The sequence below is a fragment of the Phascolarctos cinereus genome, unplaced genomic scaffold (assembly GCF_003287225.1).
Source record: "Phascolarctos cinereus isolate Bilbo 61053 unplaced genomic scaffold, phaCin_HiC Scaffold_1;HRSCAF=81, whole genome shotgun sequence".
Taxonomy (NCBI): Eukaryota; Metazoa; Chordata; class Mammalia; order Diprotodontia; family Phascolarctidae; genus Phascolarctos; species Phascolarctos cinereus.
The window spans coordinates 106981164-107006366 of record NW_027555514.1 but is presented as its reverse complement, the minus strand read 5'-3'; the positions used below and the strand labels follow the sequence as shown (position 1 = coordinate 107006366).

The following is a 25203-nucleotide window of genomic DNA, read 5'->3' as shown; positions in this document are numbered from 1 at the left end:
GATAGTGGACCTGTGGCTAGCAATACATTGCCAACAGAAAGTATGTGCATGTAGATACAATTTATTTTGTTTATTGCCAAGTATATCTTCATCATAAAGGGAGTCACAGTCCTAGGCAAATTTCCATTTCCTTATTCAATCATGCCAACTATCACCATATCCCACCTCTTAATTGTTTTCTCCATCTATCTGGAGCTCTATGTCAGGATTAATGAAGGCCTGTGATCCATAGTCAACAGTTCTCTTTGTGAGTCATCATGGCGATGCTGATGTGCCAACAAAATGCACTACTAGATACATTCACAATGACCTTGTTCCCAGTGTGAGCATGAGAATGGGAGCATGGTAAAATATTTTCAGTGATGAGATGCAGCGACTTTGGAAACACATGCTGATGCACAACACAGTGGTCAACTACTAAAGGGGCATTTGCAATATCTTACGCTTCACAACTAACAAACCCTAGAGCTACTAAAAGTCCCTTCCCTTGACTTCATTTATAACAATGTGATACAATGTCAACCCCATACTTGGCTGAAAGGAAAGCTGAATAATGTATAGAGTCTGTGAGATCAGATTTGGGAGTGCTTTTGTAATCATCCTTACATAAACAATGCATTGCTGTCATAAATTTACCACAAAGCCAGGAGTTGAACCCTGTATATATCCAGGTTTTGATGACCTGGAGATAATGTTTGTAAAACATTTGAATTCATAATAATTGTTTGGTCACAACCTTTGCCAATTTTTTTATTGGGGAATGTTTTTAGTCTTATAGATTAGTCTGAATTCCATATAGATCTTTGATGACAGATATTTATGAGGGGTGTTTGATTCAAAAGGATTCCAATCTCCCTTCCTCCTACCCATAGAATAACTGCAATCCAGTATTGAAGCCTCAGATATTTTATCAATAGTATCGTTTTTGCTATGAAGCACCACATAAGTATAAGGTATTAAAATTAATTGTATCATTATTAGGGCTATCCATTTTATTTATTTTTTTGGTGAGGCAATTGGGGTTAAGTGACTTGCCCAGAGTCACACAGCTAGCGAGTGTTATGTGTCTGAAATCGGATTTGAACTCAGGTCCTCCTGACTTCAGGGCCAGTGCTGTAACCATTGAGCAACCTAGCTATCCCTGTGTTATCCATTTTAAAGAGGGAGATAAAACCCAAAAGGTCTACTACGGACACTCAAAACAATGATTAGCCTGATTGACTTTCTCACTGGTGCTTGGTTTTCAATTATAAAATGTAGGAAATGGTCGCATGACAAAGACTTACAAGGTCACAAGAATGTATTTATGGACACTTAGAATCAAGGAAAAACCAGGAACCTCCCCACACCAGTCCATTTCTGCTAGTCCTGAAATAGTTGCCCCATTTATTATAATCTATCATGGGCCTCAGCTTCCTGCACTCAGAAGATATGCTGGGATCTCTATAGATATTGAATTTACATTATCCTATACTGAAGTTGCCCACTACCCTTTATTGCATCCCCCAACAGCCTCAAAGAGACAAGAAGCATTTCTCAGTATAATATCACTTGTTGGAATGGGGTTTGGACAGTGTCCCAGAAACCCATAGTTGGACTGAATGTCCCTGTGCTGACTCCACACGAGGTGCTTTTCCCAACATCTGCAGCAATCTCTAGGCCAATCACCTCCTTCCCACTGTGCTCTGGATAGCCAGCAGCACACATAAATCAACAAATTGTGCTATTACTAATTAGCTGGATGTGAGCTTTATCTAAGAAGAAGCAGTGGGTATTGTATCATTTATCATTCCAAACAGGGGTTTATTGACCACTTCATGGCAGGGCATAGGTGCCAATAAATCTGTCCCAGTCCTGATTATGTGATTTATTCCTCCTGAGACAGACTAGAGTCAGGATTTCTCTAAAGGGTAGTAATAAGATAGGAGTTGAGAGAAATGGTATGTGCCTTCTTTACTTCAGACCTGAGTGCCAGTAAGAGTTAGGGGTGGCTGATTCCTAGGGAACACAAAGCTAAGCATATAACAATAATGAATAAGAGTATACATAACTATATACAATTATAATATATGATAATTATTATATATACATACCTTGTTTGCATATACATGTCTATGTATATATACACATATACACACATATCTATATCTATCTATAGATAAAACAGCCCATTAAGGTTTGCAACCAAAGCTTAAGATACAGAGCATATGTCTACCACATGTCAATCAATAAGTATTTATTAAGCACCAACTATGTGTTTCTTTTTTTTCTTTTTTGGTCTTCACATTTTTAGCAACTAGTGTAGTGTCTGACACACAGTAGCTATTTAGTAAATGTTTGTTGATTATTTGTTGTCTTATATATAGATATATGTGTATATATCTATATGCGTGTGTATATGCATATGTATAGTTATATATATTTATGTTTATATTTATACATATATGCATACATGCACACATATATACATATACACACTCACATATATACACACATTATTGAAAACTATATGTAAAAATCTATAGTGATTGCTGAGGAGAGTCACTCCAACTAGAGTTTTTCAGGACATTAAGGAAATAATAAAAATAGTAAATAGATTTTTATGTAGTATTAAGTTTTTTTAAGTGCTTTACATAAATTAGCTTTTTTAATCCTCACAAAAAGCTAGTAGTTAGCATTATTGTCCCTATTTTACAGATGAGGAAAATGAGGCTGAAAGAGGTTAAGTGAATTGCCCAGGGTTGTCTAACTAGTAAATATTTAAAGCTGTATTGAAGCTGAGGTCTTTCTGTCTCCACATCTAGCACTCTAGCCACAATGCCACCTAGCTGATTCTAACTAAAATCTGTTCAAGTTTAGGATATTTTGAGCCAATTCTCAGGCTAATAATAAAACCACTGTCCTCTACTAATGATAACTACAGGCTTCTGGGTCAGCTTCTTCTTTGGGACTAGGGAAGTCTTTCTCCATCCAGAAAACCTCACATTCTGTGCTCATCAGACAATGCCCCCAAGTACCCTCTGAGGAAGATGAGGCAACATTTAGCTCCTAACATGACACTTTTTTTCCCCCGTGAGCCACATAGGTGCAAGAATCAAGGAATTTGATGTGAGGCTTGGAGGTTAAGTAATCAAAAATACACTCAGAAGCCACCCCAGATCATTTCGTGATGGGAAAATTTGACTACCTTTTACTATATGGTTCATATAGTAAAAAAATATAGGCCTTTCTTGACCCAATTAGCCATCGAGGACAAATTGTATTTTACTTTAGAACTTAGTGCAAATGCTAATCTGGATGTTACTGGAGGAATTTAATACCCAAGCCAGTATGTCCTAATAGAGTGCATCCTTTAAAAAAAAAAGTCTCCTTCTAGGAAAGCATATGTTCATAAAAGAATTGGAGAAGCAAGCATATTCATTTACATGAGCTGTCCTTCCTTTTATCTTGTAGAAGTTTGTGAATAGACAGCTCAAGATTCCTTGTATTCTGAGACACTTAAGCCTAATACTCAGTCACCTTGCTGATTAAATGAGGAGGAAAGGACAAAATGCTCAGGATCCATCTTATTAAGCACAGTAAATCAACCTTTAGGGAATGCTTCCTTGGGTGCACCACTAGGAAAGAAGGTCTGTTTTAAGTGAAATGCCTTTTGCTTGGAGATGGACTCAGTAAAACTCACTTGAATTAGACTTGGAAAGTTGCTTCTTTCTGCAGCCACCATTGCCTAAATCACTCTCAAAGAAGGGAGGGAGAGGAGACATTAGCAGCTGCAGCCTTGGCCTCCAGAACACTGTGGGAGATTCATACTTCTGAAAACTTCCTTTGAAACATCATCAGTTTCATTTTAGACTAAGATAGATTTTGGTCCATAGTGGACATTCCCAGGAGCAGAACCATACCTAGAAATTCTAGCATCAAGGACAAAAATCCATGGGGGTGTGTGTGTGTGTGTGTGGTGTTTCAGGGATGTTATGGATAAAGAGTCTCCCCAGGTTGGATATATTGCAATTTCATTGATAACCCTAAGAAATACTGAAAGAGGAACTGGGAAACTGGGAAGGTAATTGCAGAGGCATAGACCTCTGTGTGGTACACACAATGCAAGACCATCAGAGGACCTAAAGGATACAAATGAAATCAAATTAGATAGTGTGTGGAAAATGCCTTATAAATATCATCATCATCATCATCATCGTCATTATTATCATCATTAATATCAGATCATGGAAGGAAACGCACACTCTGGATCTTTGCATCCTAGTGCAAAGCCACAGTCATCCTGCCCTGGTAATAATGCAGCACAGGAGTCTTTGATTTTTTTTTCCCAGAGGGGAAAAACAATGGATTTCCCTATAAACTGGAAGGGCTTTCAGTATTCCTGACCTCCTACCTGGATAGATAAGATGCTGATTCAGGAAATTTGAGCCTAGATTGTTAAAGAAAGTTTTCGTAAAGTGAGGCTTCTCAGAGGGGATAGATGCGGATCTGTCTTGGGACACCAGAAACTTAATAAGCAGCAGAGGGTGCACGTATATTAGCCAGTCATTGATTTGCTTTTTTTCTTTCCAAATTCTCCTTCCCAAGGGTTCATGCCATCACCTAGCCCTGCTTCTTGATAGGAAAAACACAGACACACTCACAAAAGGCTTCCCTAAGTAAACATGCGCTCCACGTGGCCTTTTCATTCTGCATTCTTAACACTGATTTATCTCTATAGCAGCTGCTTAACATTTTGCAGGGTGGTAGTTTTTTTTTTTCATATTCCTTGTTTGAAAGAGAGCTCTGTATTTTAAATATTTTAGACTCAGCAGCAGTAAATGTTTTCAGATGGTCTGGATAACACCACCACTTCTGGGAGAGGCATGGTTTCAAACAGCTGTGATGGCAAGCTACTAGAAAAGGAAAAAAAAATAGAAAAAGAGGGAGGAAGCATTGTTTTCCTGTCATCAAATATTATCACTCAGAATCTGCCACATTTGGATATGAAATAATCCTAGAATTGGACCAAGAAGAAAAAAAAAATAGCCTTAGGATTTTTTTAGGAGAAAAAGAACAAATCTTTGTAGCTAAGAGCTAGAGGGTTTGAAATCACAATGCAGGTAAAATTGCTGAACAATCCCAGGCTGGTAGGTATAAGGTGTTAATAAGATTTACATGAGCAAAGAGAGGTGCTAAGAATTCCTTGATAAAGAATACTTTTCCTACAGAGCAATCTGCTTCCCCAACCCTTTTTCCACAAGCATCACCATATATCAAGATGGGGTCAGCATAAAGGAAGGGGCATTTGGCAGGCACTCAGAAGAAGCAGCCTGCCTGCCAATGAGCTGTATCTTTCCCTTGTTCATTTCTGCAGCTGTAAATCGGAGTGGAAGATGAAGGACAAGGGCAAGATCTTGATTTATCTTCGTTGCCCCTCTCCCTCCATGTGCAAAGCCCTTGTCCTCCCTGACAATCTGTAAACAGAAAGAATGGTGATGGCAGCCATACCTGGTGGGAAATCACTCAAGTTGAACTTGTCTCCCTCTTAATCTACTCCAGGTTGATAGAGTGCTGATTTGTGCATCTAATTACTGAAGTCTAATTATTGCCATACTGAAATCAATGTGTTCACAATCAAATATGTACCACACTCTCAGAATTGCGACCTGCCTTTCCCCTTGATGACCTTATTTACACTCAGGTCCAGCAGTATGCTGTGTTAAGACTTCAAAGTCAACCCTTACAGGAAGTTGAGACTCTTGCAAGGATACATGAAGAGGCTCTATAGTTGTTCGTTGGGAATTTATGCTTTCTTCAAGAGAAATAAATCCTTGTGGTATATTGACTGTGGAAGACTAAAAAGGAGCCATAATTTATTTTTTGCTTTTGAGTTTTTCTTTTCTTCTTTTTTAATTTGTGTTGATCTATTATCTTACTGATGCAGTGATCTTACATAGTGGGAACTTCAGGTACTAATGCAAATTATTAACTCATCTGTAATGTAAAAAAAAAGTATATGTATGTACATTTCTTGCAGCAAGCAATGATTTTGATATGACTTCATTTTATGACATCAATGGCTATGCAAATGTGGTTCAATTGACACTAGGCTAACTGGCAACATCTGATTGACCAAATAAACCTAAATTGAGCTGATATCTTCATTTTGTTAGCTCTCTATCAGTTAGATATTGTATTTCATGCCATGTACATTTGCTTATTGTCCTCTTTTGTTGTGTTTTTAATCCTGTGGTTTTAAGAATGTATATTACTTCAAGGCAACATGCAAACATTTTACCTCTTAAAGAGCACACTTCAATGATTATTAGATGTATTGTAGCAGCCATTGCTGTGGGGACATCAAGCATCTCATAGATTATCAAAATCTCATAGTGAAGCCTGATTATTAAAATCAAACACAAAAGAAAGTGTGATTAAAAAAGAAAAAACAATTCTTAGAACTAACAAGCTATTACTGCAAAGTACCCTAATTAGTTATAAAAATAAACACTAACTTTCAAAGGCACCTAACAAGAAGAAGGGTTAGTATTTATTCCTCTTTAGTGCAACATGGGGCAGCTATGTGACACAGTGGAAAGAGTACTAGGCCTGGAGTCAAAAAGACTCATCCACCTGAATTCAAAGCTGGCCTCAGATATTTACTAGCCCTGTGACCCTGGGGAAATCAGGTAGTTTAAATCTCCCTGGAACTCTATGGGGCTGAATGTAGTGGCATAAACCCATCTTCCTTGCTAATGGTTAGGTTGAGATTGGTGAATTGCTTAGGTTAGGTGTCGTGCTACAGTAGGACCTAAGCTAATTGGGTTTTTGTACTGCTATCAATATGTGACCTTTCCAGGATCAGGGACATTGGGCTTCTGAAGGAGGGACAAACCAGTTTAGGTCAGAAATAGATCAGGTCAAAACTTTTGTGTCACTCCACTTGCAGCCTGAGACAGAAAGACCAACTTCACTTTTAAAAGCCAACAACAACAGCAACAAAAACAACAATAACCTTTAAGTTATAATCAAAGCTAGACTTGGCAAAGTGGACTATTTAAAATGTACACTTAAGATCTAATGTGATAAAAGTATGATTTTATGGTAAAGAATTAAAGAATAAGTGTTGAAATCATTTGGACCCAATACCAAGTTATATAAAACAAGTGACAGCAGGAAAAGGAGGAGATATTGAATATTAATTTTAAAATACAAAAGTAATAAGGTCTGTTCTATATTAAAACACTTAATTGTTTTGCTTTATCCCCAGTAATTCATACAGAACACTTTAATCTTAAAAAATGAGCATTTCATGGTTATTCAACTTACATGTATATCAGGCAAGACCCTGATCCCTAATCTTTTGGAATATAACTTTTAGCTTTAGCTACTCATTCTACTATGCTCCACTGCCTCTGATAAGATTTTCAAAAATCTTTAACAAGTTGCTACCCCTTAAAAGACATTTTTTTAAAAACGTAGTTACCACAGGATTTTGGATGTTGGAATGGGGACATGGACAATGAATTAATTTCAAAAGAAGAAATAAAGAATTGGGATGTGAAAAGCTATTTTGAATGGAGAAATGCAAATGTTGGTATCCTTCCATAATTTTAACTGACTCATCTTCTTTAATAAATTTAAAATAGTCTAGGAAGGATACATGGTAAAATATATAAGTTTTAGGTTAATAATGAAATCTTCCAGGTAATTAAGAGCTAAGCAGATGGAGATAGACTATAAAAACATCTTTAAATCGTGAGGTTAGGAAGAAAAGTGGCAGATGAATTTATGTAAGTACAAACCAATGTATTTAGGGACTTAAAAATCCAAACTACATGCATAAAATTAAAGTTTATGAGGCATTGGTCATGATCCAGGGGAAAAAAAAGACTTCAAACTCATGAAGTCTCCATGAAGGATGTTGGTCCATTGTATTGCTAAGTGGTGCCCAATGCCAATAAAATACTGTGAAGACCCAATAAAGCATGTCTTTCAATTAAGAAATAAAGTGAAATGTTTATACTACACTTAAACAAAACTATGGGACATCTGCTTCTGGAATATCGTATACAGTTCTATTCACCACTCATAAAAATGAGATAATAGAAATAAAAAATATACATCCAGAGAAGACACAGTAAAATGTTGAGACAGATGGAAGAAGGGATCAAGTGAGTACAGGCTAGGTTTCTCAGATTAAGACTGAAGAAAAAATTCAGTCTTAAAAGACAGAAATTTAGAGGTGTCATGGAATTTTACAAAAGTAAGAATGGTGCAAACAAGGTAAACCCAGGCTTATTCACCAGGTTCTAAGATATGATTCATTGTGGTACATTCATTCAACAAGCATTTATTAAGAAACCATTATGTGTCGTCCACTGTGATAGGCACCGGGGATACATAGACAAAAAATAAAAGTCCCTACCCTCAAGGAGTTTACATTATATTTTGGGGTGGAAAAAATTTAACGCAGAAAAGTAAACATAAAATGTGAACAATGTAGTTTATGGGGGTGGGAAGCGCATCGTGATAGAGACAGTGGGGTAGGAATCATCAAAGGTTTGTTCTCGGAAGTAGCTAGAGGTTAGCTTTAATAGAGGCTAGGGCTTCTGGGGCAAGGATGAGAGAAGGAACATTCCAGATGTGTGTGGGAGGGTATAACTTGTGTGAAAGCACAGAGATGAGATATGAGTAATTACCCTTTGAAACTTGGACCAAGAAAATTTTAGGACAAATAAAGGAAGTCATATTTCAGATAAAGGGTGGGAAATTTATAGAGTTCAACTCCCCTTACTCCCCCACCCATGAAGAGAAGGACTATAGGGGGGAAAGATGCTTCAAAAAGGGGTATGGAAAAACTTACAAATGACAGAGCCATAAACAACTGCTAAAGAAAGATAGTATACAGCTAATCTTTAAGGGAGGACAACCATGCCCTCTTATGGCATGTTGTTTGGAATTTCTGTTGGCAAAAGAATACTGAGCTGGATAGAATATAGATCTGACCCACTAGAATAGTTCCTAACCTGGGATTTTTCAGCAGCTAACAGCTAAGAATGACAGAACATGCTTCTAATTTCTCCAGCAAATACACCTTTGAACTTTAATGACTTTTTAAAAAATAAACCCTATTTTGATTTTTTTTTGCTTTTTCAGGTACACTCAAAACATTTTCTGCCTCACTAAAATGACATTAAATTTTAAAAAATAGAAAGATATATGTAGCTAACTGAGTTTCCTTTTTCTTACCCTGAGGTGGGGAGGATTTAAAGGATGGGGAAAAAAAAAGAATAGAGCACACTCACCTTAACATGAGGAACAGAGAATGTCAGAGATTGAGTTCAGTGATTTTCATGCCCAATGAGTTTGAGAGTCTTCAAGCTTGACACAGAGTCCTCATGACCATCTGTCATTTATCTTATTTTCCAGGAGTCTTGTTACCTTCATTTCTCACTTTATACCATGTGGAGTGGGGTAGGGTGGGTTGCAGAGTTAGAAGATGAAGGTACAGTGGTAAAAGGAAGAAAATGAATATGCTGTTTTTAGCTGTAAGTGGAGAGACAGCATAGAACAGAGGATAGAGTAAGGCCTGAAAATTGGGGGTGAACATCCTGCCTGGGACACAACCTGGCTGTATGACCCTAGGCAAATCGATGATTCTCTTAGTACCCGAGGCAATTCCCTAACACTGTGAACTACATAAAAGTTGCCTACCTATACTGGGAGAGAGTGTTCTCCTCTGGGGAAGCTACATTTATCAATTAAATCACAGTGCCAGTCCCTAGCCTATAAGCAGAGAGAGCTTGAAATGACTGTGTATCCACCTTCATCATGAATTTTTTTATAACCTTCCTGCAGCATAGTTCAAATTGAAAGGAACTGGATGCACCCCTTTGCTTTCAAGTATTGTGTACTTGCTAGTGAGAAAGAGGAGTTTAAAAACGTGCAAATACATTGCCTTAGAAGGATTTGTTTCATGCTGGAAGAAATTGTGTGGAATTCAGCCAACAGTTGAATTTGGGTGCAGAGATTAACTGACCATGGTTTGTAATCGCTATATGTATGTGCACCTGTTGTCTTTTCAGTAAGACTGCAAGGCATAGGTCATATACTTTTTTAAAAAAGTAAATATTTTATGGGAAACAACATTGAATACGAATTTAAAAATGAAAACACTGAGCCTTAGTTTACTTACCTTAATTTCAATATATGAAGTGTCACAACACTTTTCAGTCACTTTCTCTTAGCTCCTTTCAAACTTCTATCTATTTATTGTCATTCACCTTTCCTAATATAATTGTAGTTATTGTGTACTATTGTTCTTCTCATCTTTATTTTTCCTCCACAAATTTTTTTAAATAAAGGTTCTCCGTATTTCTTTCTATACTTCAAACTTGTTGGTCTGAATAGCATTATAGTAGTCCATTAGATTAATATAATATAATTAATCTTACCATTCCCCAATAGTTGGACACTTTGGTTCCCAACTCCCTGCTTTCTCTCTCTCTCTCTCTCTCTCTCTCTCTCTCTCTCTCTCTCTCTCTCTCTCTCTCTCTCCCCCCCCTCTCTCTCTCCCCCCCCCTCTCTCTCTCTCTCTCTCTCTCTCTGTCTGTCTCTGTAATACCATATATGCTTGGCAAATGAGTAACTCACTAAGTGCTAGTTGAATTGAATATACAAACGGTTGATAGATAAATTAAAATGCCACTGTACTGTGAAAATGAATATATCACAAGGTTGAAAATAAATACAGTACACATATTTTTTTAAAAAGCCCATCCAGGCCAGAGTTTAAAAAAAGCAACAACTCAGTACTAGTCAGGCCAAAATATGATTATATTCAAGACCATTTTTCATCAGATGCACACATTTCCTATTGCACAGTAAATATTTTTTACAGCCTGATGACTGTTAGTTGAGAAATGAGCTACATATAATAAACACTAATTTTTTTTAAAGCAGCCTCTTTCTGGAATCCATCATTGAACCAAAGAAACAAATAACCCATGAATATTTCAACGCAGTAATCTGTTTAAAAAGTAAACTATATTGACATTTAAATTTCCCCCACCTTGATACATGGAGTCAAACATCGGCAATCATCTCAAAGCAACCCTGTGTTCTTCCCTATATGTTGTTTCAAGTTTCTAGCAATTACAAATTAAAAAAAAAAGGATGGGAATTGTGGTTCTGATGTGAAAATTGCCGCTAAAGACTTGTGATCCTAATGAATCCAGAAAGGGTTGGGAGGTGACAATGGAGGAGGGAACTAGAGGGAAAGGGGAGATAGAAAAGGCTGTCATCTTTGCTCCTTGGGACTACCAAATCAGAGAGCAGAGAGGATCTCATTGGAGGAAACCTTTCAGTAGCAACTAATCCTATCATATTGAAAGAAAATTGTAAATGTTCTCTCCAGAAATTGCCTGCCCGTTGCAGCTAATCGAACACACACCACACACATACACAGCACACACTTCTGGTACACTTTCTGAGCCCTAATACACACACACGCACACCACACACAGACAGACAGACAGACACACACACACACACACATACACACACTCACACACAGCCTACGGGTGGGTTGGATCTTGGATTTTGCCAGTTCTACTAGGAAATACCCAGGGACACAGCGAAGGAGTGTTTCCTCCCCGACAGTCAACTCTGCCTTCTTTTCCCCAGCTTCTCTGGAAGAGAATGCGTCCCGCCCTCCAGATCACTTGGACTCTTCTCTGTATTATGTTTGCCCCTCCGGCTCCATCTCAACGGTGAAAACCAGGTTTGAAAATCCTTTTTTTTTTTTTCGTTACAGCATCTCAGGTTAATTGCTGCGGAGGGCGGGGGCTAGCGGACTGAGTGGACACGGGGGTTAGGTTCGAGTTTTGCTGAGTGCCCTGTGTCTACATGACGCGTGAGGACCAACTCTGTCTTCAAGCCAGGACCATGAAGCCTCTAGTCTGAGGCTCTCTAGAACAGTTGCTGGTCCCCTCCTTCTACCACATCCCATACTTCCCCTGCCGCTGTCGCGGTACTAACTAATCTTTTTCTATTCTCTTGGAAGATCATGGGAGAGAGACAGCAAGCGGCTGGCTCCGGACTCTGAGCATTTTGCTGAGAGACCACATGCCCGGGCTTCCAATTTGGTGGCCCGCTGCTCCCTGCCCCTCCTCGTCTTTGAGAAGCAAATCGCCAGCACCAGGGAGTGTATGCAACTTCTGCTGACCCGAGATCAGGTAAGGAGCTCCCTGCTTTCTTCCTCAAGCCTTTGCCTTGCCGGCCTTGATCTGAGCATTGAGGGCATCCTTTTTGCGCACTCCCTTTGGATCTCCTATGATGTGTATGTGTGTTGTGTGTGTTTGTGTGGGTGTGTTTTGCTGGTGTTTTCTCTAACCAGGGATTCTCATAAAGAAACTTTAGCTTTCTAGGTTGGGTGGGTTTGGATCAAAGATTGACGAAGGTGCGAGTGTATGTGTGCGTGCGTATGTGTGCGTGAATGTACCCTGAGAAGGAGGAAAGGGCAGACACAGCCCCTCAAAAGAAAGGAGTATGACCTAACCCGGGGTGGATTTTACTAGGACTTGATGAAGGGAAGGGAGCAGCACCCGCCCAGACAATTCCCCCACAAGCACACTCCTTCTAGTCCTTCGCCCACCATCCGCAAGCTAAGATTCAGCCCTGAAAAGATGAGTGGGCATCTGGCTCTCTTCTCTCAGGACTCCTCTTACCAGAGTGGGTCTGGTCTGGCAGAGGTTCCTGGGCACTATCCTGAAGTAAGATGGGTAGGGGGTCGCCCACTTTTTCCTTTGGCTTCTGAGGCTCTGTCTGCCTCACTGGGGAGTTGGGGGGTGGGAGGGGGAGACCATCTTGCGCCTGGGCTAAGGCTTAGAGGGCGGCTCCAGATGGCTTGTGCCTAGTGGAAACGCGAGTGGTGAAAACGGGCAGGGGGCGAGTAAAGGAGAGAGGTAGGATCGGAATGCTGGAGGTAAAGAGAAGGGGAACCGCAGCGCTAACTCACGCACGCGCGCGCTCACACACACACACACACACACACACACACACACACGCACAACACACACACATCCCAAGTCCTGCTTTATCTCCAAAGGCTCGGGCTTCCTTTTCTGCCCCTTCCGGATCTTCTAATCAACAGCAGCGTGAGGGCTCAGGGGGGTACCCACAATGTTTCAGGGCAGAATCGCGCACCTAAATTTGTCGCTCTCTGCCCACTCTGGGACTACGGGCTGCAGTCTTCCAGGTCCCCCCCAAGCTTTGGGGCCTGTGATTGCGCTTGCTGATGGTAGTTAGACAGTTGATATCCTCCAATCCTGGCAGTCACCAATAACTTGTAGCTTACAGGTAAGGATCCGAGGTGCTGCAAGGATCTTGGCTCAGTGGAAACTTGGAAATTGCATCATTGATTGGTTTTCTTGATCCCCCAAGATGGGGCAGGTAGGAGAGGATGTCTAGATCCGGCTGCCTGCAATGGAGGGACCTTCAGGGCTACAGGCTAATGCGGGATCATGTCTCAGCCAGCACCTCCCTTTCACCCGGCTCCAGGTTTCTGCTCGTCACCTCCCCCTCTCGTTTTCTCCATTGCCTTACTCAGAGCTGTCCTATTCCGCCTGCTTTGTCAGGAAGCTATCAGACACCTGGTAGTCCTCAACCCAAAGCAGGCAATTTCCCGTATGGGGGGGGGAGAGAGAGAGAGAGAGAGAGAGAGAGAGAGAGAGAGAGAGAGAGAGAGAGAGAGAGAGAGAGAGAGAGAGAGAGAGAGAGAGAGAGAGAGAGAGAGAGAGAGACAGAGAGAGAGACAGAGAGACAGAGAGAGACAGAGACAGAGAGACAGAGACAGACAGAGAGACAGAGAGACAGAGACAGAAGGACAGAGACAGGGACAGACAGAGACAGACAGAGACAGAAACAGACAGACAGAAAGATTGAGAGAGAGAATCGAGTCATCATTCAGACTGAGCAGGTAAGGGGCAGATGTGAATAAGATTAATGAGGAGAAATCCTGCAGACCCCTGCTTTATCAGAGTCTCCCTTTTGTAGTTAATGTAGCTGCGCTAACTACATACAGTACATTCTTATTCCTTTTGCTTAGAGATTACTGGGAAAAGCATGTGAGTAAGAGTGTCCTTAAATCCAAGAGGAAGCTTGCTTTCATTTTCTGTGGGTCTGTCCATTACTTAAGCATGAAGTGTCAGTAGACATCACTTCTCCTCTGGTTAACTATCCACCCCCTAGCATTGGCAGAGACAGGTTTTCAGACACCCACAAATAAAGTTAGCCAAGGTTATCCTATAAGAAGTTGAAACAGTGACCCCAGACACTTCAGAAGGGACTTAGGTGATGGCAGGATAGCTCACCTTCCCCCAGATTAAGTCCAACACTTACACATGTTCCTAAGGCTGGGTTCAAGATTTCACCAGGGGACCAAAAACAGACCAAGGGAACAGCTGATTAAAGAAGGCCCACAGGATATGGTGGTAGGGGTAGAAGGGTTGAGTAATTAACTCCAACCTGAAGCAAAGCAGGCTGCAGAGCTAGCATGCTTGTGGAACATAAAGGCCCAGCATGAAGCAGCAACTGTGCAAAAGCATTCCCCCTGCTCTTCATCTTGAACCATCACAAAGTTATGTGACCTAACTCCATAGATCAGCTAAATTGTACCTACACACACACACACACACACACACACACACACACACACACACACCACACACACACACACACACACACATTCCTTCAGGCTATTTGCCCCATTCTTTGTCCCAAACTCCAAACTGTCTGTAGCAACTTGGGGGATAAGAGAGCAAGAAAGTAAGGAGGGGAGGTTGTTTCCTTTGGAATACTATGTCTGGGGTGAGGGATAGTGGCTACATCTCATCTTTAATGGACATACTGGCAGGATCTTACTAGTTACTTTATTAATAAGTAAATAATAGAGTAGTGTTGGTGGTGATGGTGATGGCTATTGTGTTGATTATGATATATAGAAAACAGCTCTAAAACCTATGAATAAAAAGACCTGTGTCCCTGTCTTGAAGAAGCAAAAGTAAATGTGGAAGTGAATGAACGGAGAAGTCATTTCAGGCAACTGAGGTAGTTTCATTTACACTGGTTAGACTTTTATGGAACTTGAGAATATATCATGCTTTGGCTGCAATTCAGAGGACTGTCCATTAGTGTCACACCACCAGGAGATTCCTATCGCAACAATATCTCACTGTAATATATATCTGTCTATTAAGGACCTGAAATTACCATGAACTAAATCAATACTTTTTTTTAATTTTTTCCCCAGCAAAACAGTGGAATAATAATTAACTTTTTCCATTCCACTTTTTTTTTTCACTCTGAGTAAGTTAAACATGTACACTGCTTTTGGCCAAAGAAAAGTAGAATATAACCTTCGGTCAAGTGTTAAATGTAGATCTCTTAGGCATTTAGTTTACTGTGCTGTGACTGGATGAGGGAGGGTAAAAAGGGAGATTTTCTGGCATTCACCTGGCTAAAATGCAAGGAAGAGACTGACAATTCATTTTTCAGGCAGCCCTACAATTATGCTCCCTTCCCATAGCCCCAGAAGAGGTTTGTCTATGTTTATGTTTGTGTATGTGTGTGTGTTTCTGTATTTCTTTTAATCGGCAGGAGGAGTGTTGTATATGCGCATGTATATATCTGCACATAGGCACGTATTTTTTTTACAAATATATGACTTTTATTTAAAAGATGAATATCAAGATTTTTATACTCTTTGTTACTTTAAACAATATAAAACTTATTAGGATAAAAATATAAAGTTGTATAATTTTAAAATAAATTAGATGTACCCTATGTAAAGCCTTTTCTTTTTAAAATTTTATTTTTAATTTATGGAACAAAACAACCATGTATATTTGGAGGGAAATTGTTATATGACTCCTGTTCTACCCTATTTTGACTATGTGCAATCCAGAGCAAACTGTTACGTAGACCTTGACTTCAGAGACAGAATGTGTGAGACAAACAAACAAATGCCTATAAGAACTTCCTTTTGAGATTGAATATCCCATGTAGTCAATATGGTTGGGGCTGAGGTGGGTGATTGCAATATAAGTATGTACAAATTATCTGAAGTAAATTCTTGCTGATTTTCTTTTTTTTTTTTTGCTCAAATATCCTTCTAATGTCACTTAATTTGTGTTTGAATTTAGCAATGTTTAGTCATGACCGTTTCTCATCTTCAGGCAAGTTTTCTGGCCTCCTCTAACCCTCACACCACCCCTGCTTAGCTAGTAGAATGAATATACTACAGTGAGCAGTAGAAAGGCTCATGGGTTCAATAAAATGCTACCAAAATTACCAGGAAATATGAAGGTTCTAAGAGTAGGATTTCTTCAAGATCCAAAGATTTCTGTCGTGATGAGGATACTTTTTGCACTATGGGTCAATAATTTCTCTCATCCCACTACTAATAGCTCAGAAAAAGAAAGCAATAAGATCTACAGTTGAATAAACAAGTAAATCAATTGCCCTTCACTCTAAGTCCATTCCTCTTTCCATTTTTCACTACAGCACCAAAGTGCCATGATTTGGTCTCTGCCCCCCCCTCCTCTTTCTCTCCCTTGCTCTCCTTCCCCTCCCCTCCTTTCTCTTTTCCTTCTGCTCCACCCACCACTTGAGCATTGGTGAAATTCATTAGGATATTCCTAAAGATCACTTGTCTTCAGAAAAAATTATTCTCAAGAGCCCACTAGGAGCAAAATGTGGTGTGATATGTTCTGTATACAAAGACAGATACAGTGGCAGATTTACTGTCAGGGAACACATAGTCTAATTTGAGGGAAAGGATAACTGTCTATGATAACTATGACAGGAAAATAAGTTTGGAAATGAGAGGATCAGAAAGAGTGAAATGAAAGTTTAAGGAGGGAGAGATCAGGCTCACCTGCTGGAGGGAGGAGGAAGATTAGTGCTTAGCACAGGATTTGGCACATCAGTATTTTTTTTCATTTTTGGGTTTTTGTTTGTTTTACAGTCATGTCCAACCCATTTAGGGTTTTCTTGCAAAGATACTGGAGTCGTCTGACATTTCCTTCTTGATGAGGAAACTGAGGTAAACAGGGATAAGTGACTTGCCCAAGGTCACACAGCTAGCAAGTGTCGAGGGTCAGATTTTAACTCAGCAAGATAATTCTTCCTGAGTCCAGGACCAGCACTCTACCCACTGTGCCACCTAGCTAGCCTTTGTCTTTGGCACATAGTGGGTATTTAATAAATGCTTCAGCTTGACTAAATTAAGGGGGAATTAACTTCAGGGACAAAGGCTGTTTGAATAAAGGTCCAGAGTGGATGGAAAGAGAAAATGGGATTTAGGGGCAGAATTTATCCCAGCTTATAGTTCAGAGTGAAAAACTTGTAATGAAAGACTGAAAAGAGAGCATGGCAAAACAATATAGTAGAGCATCTTGAATGCCACATTTAGTTTTCTTTAATTTGGTGGGCAATGGAAAGCCAATGAAGGATTTTTAGTAGAGAATTAGTGGTGTCAGAGCCATGTATTAAGAAGATGAGTTCATGTTTTTGAACGATAAATCAAAAATATGTAGCTGGAGGGAGGAGGACTAGTTAGGAGGCTATTATCATAAGATAGGTGAGATCGGCTGGGCATCTGAACAGACTTGCTACCAGGGGATTTGAGAGGAGGTGGAGCGGCTATGAAAACTATTTCAGAAGTAGAATGAAAATGACTTACTAGGTGACTAATTGGATTGTGAAGTGATGGAGATAGAAGAGTCAAAGATGATTATCAGGTTATAACATTGAGTAACTAAGACCACAGTGGTGTCATCAACAGAAACAGAGAATTCAAAAAGGGAACAGCTTTTGGAGAGAAGATAACTTCAGTTCAAAGCATATTAAGTTTGAGGCACCAGTATCTAAGTGGATAGATGTATGGGAGTAAATCTTTGGAGAGAGGATGATAATAAATTAATATTTGGAAGGGTTTTTTTTTAATAGAATAGATAATTAAGGCCATAGGGATGGATGGAATTTTTGAAGGAAGAGAGCTTAGAAAGAAAAGAGAACTCAATGATAGGATCCAGAGGGAAAAATCCACACTTAAAGAGAGGGAAAGGAGGATATGTGCTATTCAAGAAGACAGAGAAGTAATGAGCAGAGAGGTAAGAGGAAAATCATGAAAAGTTGTCATGTCATGAAATCCAGAGGAAGAAATCTCCCTCCTGCACTATTATCATGCATCAACTGCCTTTTGAACTCAAATTGGTCTTAACCTAGGCATCTCAAATTAAAAATGTCCAAAATAGAGCTCATTACCACCACTCACCACCCCCAACCTTCCCCTCTTCTGAATTTCCCTCTTACTGTTGAAGGTACAACTATCTTCCCAACCACCCACTCTCCCAACTTCAGTGTTATGCTAGACTCCCCATTCATTCTCCCTACATATACAATCCATCACCAAATCTCAACATTTCTACCTTCCCAGCATATCTCATAGTCATTTGCTTTTTTCCACTCACACAGCCACAAGTCTAGTTCAGGCCCTCATCACCTATTACTGGACAATTACAGTAATTCTCTGCTCTACCTGCATCCCACTTCAACCTATCCTCTATTCAGTTGCCACAGATATTTTTTTCTCCTAAAATGTTGATGTGAGCTTGTCACCACCTTGTTTAATGAGATCCATTGGTTTTCTGTTACCTCCAGGATTAAATATGATCTCATCTGTTTGGCATTTAAAGATCTTTATAACCTGGATGCTTCCTACATCTCCTGTCTTCTTATACTTACTGCCCTCCATGTACTCTATAATCCAGCAATGATGACCTACTTCTCCTATCATATATACACATATGTGTGTGTATATGTACAGATATACACACATACATATACACAAATATATGTACATACACATGTGTTTATACATGCACAGCATATGTATACATGCGTGTGTGTGTGTGTGTGTGTGTGTGTGTATACAATGTACCTATTTATTAATTGTTTGCTCCATTAGGATATGAGATCTTTCAGGGGCAGGAATAGTATTTTTACTTCTTTTTGATCCCTCACATCTAGCACAGTGGATGGCACTTAGTAAGAACTTAATAAATGTTTGTTGTCTGACTGGCTATTGAGAAAGAAGAATGGTCCACAATGGCAAATGGTACAAAGAGATAAAAATGGATAGAGGAAAAACCAAGGATATAGATACAGATGATCATTAGTAAAATCAAAGACCAAATGAGATAATCCATGTTAATCCCTTAGCAAGATGCTCAACATGTAGGAGGCACTTAAGGAATGATTATACCCTTCCCTTCCTCCTGAAAGAGATATTTTCAGTAGAATGGTTGGCACAAAAGCAAATAAATCTTCGTGGCCCAGGAAGTTAGTAGATGACAAGGAAGTGGAAGCAATGGAGATAGACTATCCTTTACAGAAATCTGGCCCAGAGTTAGTATAATAGCTTAAGGGAAAGCCAAAGTCAAAGGAAGGAGTTCGTTGTTTGTTTCTATTTTTTGTTTTGTTTGCTTTTAGTTTAAAGGAGAATTTAGATCTTTTGTAACTTGAAGTCAAGAGAGATATTGAAGGTATATGAGTGAGTAGGGGAATGCTGGAGCATTATCAGGTAGGTAGAGAACAAATATTAATAAATAGTGACTAATAGGGACTATGTTAAGTGTTTTATTAATATCGGTTGGGAGACAGAAAGATAGACAAATGATCCAAGTAATACGGTTAGCTGCATCAAGGAAGAGAGCTACTTGGTCTTCTGAGGCTGGACAGAAGGATGATAAAATGGAAGAGAATCTTGTGGCACTTCAAAAGAGTAAAGGAAACTTGACGGAGATCTAGTAGTTTCAATCTTTTCAGTAAAGTAGCAGGTAAAAGTTGGGAGAAGAAAAAAAGATGTTAATAGTCACTACAGCGAATATAGTAGGATACAACAAATGAACAAAAGGTTAGGGCCAGGTTCAGGGTAGATTATATAGATTTATACTTATTCAGGTCATCCATTGCCTTTTCATGGTTTACTCCAGCAGTATTCAGCAACTAGGGAGTAGGAGGGAAGGAAGTAGGGACTAGGAATTATTCAGAGTTCTACGTTAGCAAGGCTTTGATGGTGTACAATCTACACAAGCATTTTCACTGCCATTATTATTTCCCTGTTCTCATTATGAAGACACAAAAGCCTATCCCTTGTCAGGGACTTAGAATGGTTGTTCAGCTATTGGGATTGATTCTTTTAGGAGTAGCAGTCAATGTAGCATAATGGAAAGAAGATTGGATGTGGAGTCAGAAGGCCTAGTTCCAAAGCCCAGTTATGCCACATACCACTTTTGTGACCTTGGGAAAGTTACCAGTTCTCTGGACCTCGGTTTTCTCATCTATAAAATGCAACAATTTGACTAGAATATCTCTAAAATCCTTTAAAGTTCTAAATCTATGATACTACATTACTATTCTGGACTTCAGTAAGAATAGATATCCTTAATAACTAAAGGCTGAAAATTAGTCCCAATGCATTCCTTCAATCTTCCAAGCTCAGCTAGGTCATATAAAGGTTTATGCTTAGCAGTCAAGATACTATTGGGGGTGGAGGAGCAGTGTGTCTGAACAGGGTGTGCGTGTTTGAGAAATAGCACCCTGCATTTAGAATGACAGTGCAGATATATATATGATCTTTTCTGATGTCCTAAAACCTGATGTGGCAGATTGTGGATAGAGGAGACTCTTATTTGGCAAAACCTGATTGTTCTCTTTCATTTACAAATACTTATGACAAAGCCCTGAAGGAGACAGTATTTTTTCTGTTGATGGCATGTCTCCGGATCAGGTTGCCCAAGACATCATCTGGTTGAAGTATATGCATTGGTCTTTAGTCGGTTCTTTGCTTTTTCCATTCTAATTGGTATTGTCTATTAGCCTGCATATGCCAACTATGCCTATTCATTCTAATTGATTTCATTTATCCATTATATCACTAGAAGGTGCAATGGGAATTTTACTCCTTCCTTCCTTCTTTCCTTCCTTCTTTCCTTCCTTCCTTCCTTCTCCACTCCCTCCCCTGCCCTTTCTCCTTCCCTTTCCCTTTCTCATTCCTTTTTTCCCCTCTCTCCCTTCTTCCCGTCTTTCTTCCCATCCTCCTTTCTTTTACCTATGTGCTCAAACTTCCTGTTTTAAACTATGACCTACATATACAATCACCTTAACTGATGCTGTTTCCATGGTAATACTGCCTGGAAGATAGGGGGACACACTAATAAATCACTTTCCTTCATTAGCATAAGAAATTCCTTTCATGACACTCAAAGAGAGTACAATTGGGTCAAAAATCAGATACTAAAGCTGAATGACTTCTTAACTTCCTTCCTGGCTTCTTTTTCCTTTTCTTTTATTTTGTCTTTCCTTTTCATTCTTCTTTCTTTGATTTTCTTTTCCCTCCTTCCCTCCCTCCTTCTTTCTTATCTTCCTTCTTTCCTCTTTTCTTTTCTTTTCCTTCCTTCTTTTCCTTTCTCTTTCATGGTTCTCACAGAACATTGCCCTTTGTTGCTTATTAAAAGTAAGAGCTTTGATTTGGAAAGGGATGACTCCTGATTAAAATGTTGAGGGTGCAGATAATACCAACTTGATTTTGAAAAATAAATTGATAAGAGCTATACTTAACTAAAGTCTATTCCCCTGGATCACGTTCAGAAGAAATTTTATAGCTTAATATTCAGTGATATGGAATCATTAGAAGCATGCATAAAAGAGATATTTAAAGAAGCCATTTAATGTATCCTTCTGCTTCCAAGCAGGCTATTTCATTGTGGGTTTGCTGTATTTTGGGAGATGTTTCTTAGGAAGATAAGGATACAACACACACACACACACACACACACACACACACACATACATAGACACACACACACAAATGTGCTTCTCCATGTTCTATCCTCAATAAATATTTATTGACTGACCAATGGTATTGAAGGCAAAGTCTTCTTACTTCAGAAATTTTCTCACTATTTTATCCTCTTTAAAGATTTCTTGATGTCCTTTGTCTTTGTAGTAAAAGTCATATTGTTATCATTTTCATTTACATTAATATTATGTAAACAATATGTATTCCTATTAATAGTATATCATTAATACTAGAAATATAGCAAACAAAACATTTCCTAAAAATATAAAATTAATATTAGAGAAAACTAGTCAGAATATACACACACATATGTATGTATTAATACTTAAGCAATAAATTCAAAATTGATTGACCATAGTGCACAGAACTTCTGCTGGGCATGATGCAGGTCATCAAAATAAAATATGATCCTTGTTTTCAAAGACTTTATTTTGTCTGAGTAATTCCAACTTGGGGTTAAACCTGAGTATTTTTAAAAGCATCGACTTCAAAGAAGCTGCAAGGCATGATACCCCTGAATCATAATATTTTACTTCCAATACATTGTTTTAGATGATTTGGGGCAAACACCAAAAAGATTAGATAAATGAAAATAGGGCTATCTTTCAGCTAAAGTGGAAACATGAACGTGATTTTCCAAATGGCAGAAGTGTGAGTTTGATAAATGTTAGTAATGTATTCCCGTTTACTTGGTCAACTTCTCCATTTTACAGGATAATACGCATCTTCTTAAATATACACGCAGATACCCCAATTAAGTCGCACTCATAAAATCTCAATCTTGTGTACACATGAAACAAAAATACACCGTGTACTCCATGAATGCTGTGTACTGCATCTTTTTCTATACAAATAAGTAGATATATTGCTCCGCTCATAACTTATCAAAAATGAGAAAAGAAAAAATTGAGGGAAAGGCATTATTTTCAAAGATATTTTCCTGATCTGAACTGCATATGAAAATGGGTTTTCATTTTTCTGAATCAGGAACAACCAAGGATAACCTTTCAAGAGCAGATTGTCACTATTTTTCTCAAACTTTCTTTCCTATTGGATATCAGTGGCCTTCCTCATTATCTTTATTGTCTTAGTCCATAAACTACTGCATAGTGCAGTGGAAAGAGCTTTGAATTTGGAGTCAGAGAGCCTGAGTTCTAATCCTGGCTCTGTTCTTTATTACTTGTGTGACCTTGGAGCAGTTACTTCACAACTCTGGACATCAGTGGACTCATTTGGAAAATGAGGACATTGTACTAAGCACTCTCAAGACAACCCTGTGAGGGAGATTCCAGTATTATCCTCATTTTGCAGTTAAGGAAACTGAAGCAGAGAAAGGTTAAGTGACATGCCCAGGATCACATAGCTAGGAAGTATCTTAGACTGGATTTGAACTCAGGTCTTCTTAGCCAGTGCTTAGCCAGTGCTCTACCCACTAGACTACCTAGTTGTACAAAGAAAGTGCATCTAAGTAACACAGACCACACTGGCCATGTCTGATAGCGTATGCCTCATTCCTCTCCTCCAGCCTATCTTGCATCTGCTTAGAGGAGAGAGACATACATCACAATAGCTTTCCTTGACTACGTTTATCAGCGTTCTTATGTTTTTCAGTGTTGTTTTCCATTTCATTAATGTAGTCATCCTTATTTTCCTGCTTCTGCTTATTTAACTCTAGGTCAGTTTACACATGTGTTCTCAAGATTCTCTAAATATTTTATATTCATCATTTTTTGTTGCACAGTAATATTACATTACATTTATATACCACAATTTTTAATATGGCTGATATTGCTATTTCAGAATAGTCTTGTTATTGTTTTCCTTTTGCACTTTTCACTCTATTATTGTTTTTTCTCCATCCTCCCACTCTTCATTTGTCTTGTAACCTCCGTGGACCATGTCTAAAGAATACAAGGGTGGGAGAAGGATAAAAGTAAAATTACACTGGCATTCTAATTAATTCTACTTTTCATGGATGAAAAACATACTAGAAAACTCTTCATAGCTTCTTCTTCCTACTCTCCCATCATACACTCTCACCTTGCTCATCGTGTGGCATCCCCCCAATAGTGATAGGTGGAGCAGGCAGTTGTGAATATGGAATTGGGTTTGGTGTGGGCTTGGTGATGGCCGGGATGGGGGAAGAATAGGAGCATTTCAAGTCCTTTTCTTTGTTCTCTTCTCAAGATCAGAATTTTCTCCATCAGTTGGGGGATAGTTTATATAAAATTAGAGTTCAGTAATGGATCCAAGGATAGTAATAGGTTGCTAATCTCCAGGGATAGGAGAGTTTTCCGGACTTTTCTCTTGGAATGCAACTGTACAGATTTTGATGTCCCTCTCACTGCTACTCTCAAGTAAAACAAAGATCCTGAACACCCACCCTTCCTGAATCACTTACTCACCAAAAGAATAAGACCCAGAACTAGAATAGATGGCTTAACAAGAACTACCATAGGAAAAGAAGCTGATGCAATCATTCCTATCTAATATCAGCTTCTAAGACTTCGACATAGACACAGTACAATGAGTAAAATAAAACTTCCATTAAATTTCATATTGTTGGACGGTATTGAAAATTTTATAATCCTAATGCCTTCATTAGGACATTCCCTGATATATAATGCTTCCTTCATAGGCAGTATGAAAATAAGTGAGATCATAAAGATTGTATATAATGAGGCTCTTCAAGGAAGCCAAGGTCCTCAGTTCCTCTTTAGGGAGAATGATTATGAAGTCTCAGTATCAAAGCCACTTTTCCAAGCATGGTTAGTGTTTTACCCTGATGGTCTCATTATTTATCTACTATTTTCTACCTCTGTAGCCAAGGCCTCATATGAAAAGGCCAAGGGTGTCACAATTTACTAGTCTTTTTTTTTCTTTCAGTGCAGATGTCTGTTGCTACTTTTCAAGGGGTGGAGGCAGGGGGAAGGGAAGACTGTACAGAGTTATGTCTCTCATGTCTTTGGTAGCTTGCTGTCATTCAAAAGGAACCATGTGAGGAGTTTGTTTTCACATTTTCATTACAAAGGCGGGATTAATGAAGGAAGATTTCTTTTCGCTTGGTTTTGACTGCTGGTACAAACCTCAGAAGGTTGGATGCAAAGGTTTTGACATCTATCACAAGCAGCTCCTTCAGAGGAAATGCCACCATAATATTCTATGCATAACTGTGAATCAGTAAGGTAAAAAAAGAGAGAATGAGTACAAAAACACATTGTATACCTTTGGAGAAAGAAAATGCTTCTCTCTTAGTCAGACATCATGTCTGGGGCCTAAGAGACAACCTGTTT

At 39.0% G+C, this 25203-nt stretch overlaps 1 protein-coding gene across 1 annotated transcript in view; it reads left to right on the top strand.

Moving 5' to 3' along the window:
• The first annotated feature begins 11375 nt into the window (after positions 1-11375).
• The window catches only part of CHRM2 (cholinergic receptor muscarinic 2), a 202634-nt gene continuing 188806 nt past the window's right edge, over positions 11376-25203 (top strand). Inside the window, exons 1-2 of the mRNA XM_020998095.2 lie at positions 11376-11767; positions 12050-12221. The gene's annotated coding sequence lies outside the window, so the exon portion shown is untranslated. The remainder of the gene's footprint in view (positions 11768-12049; positions 12222-25203) is intronic.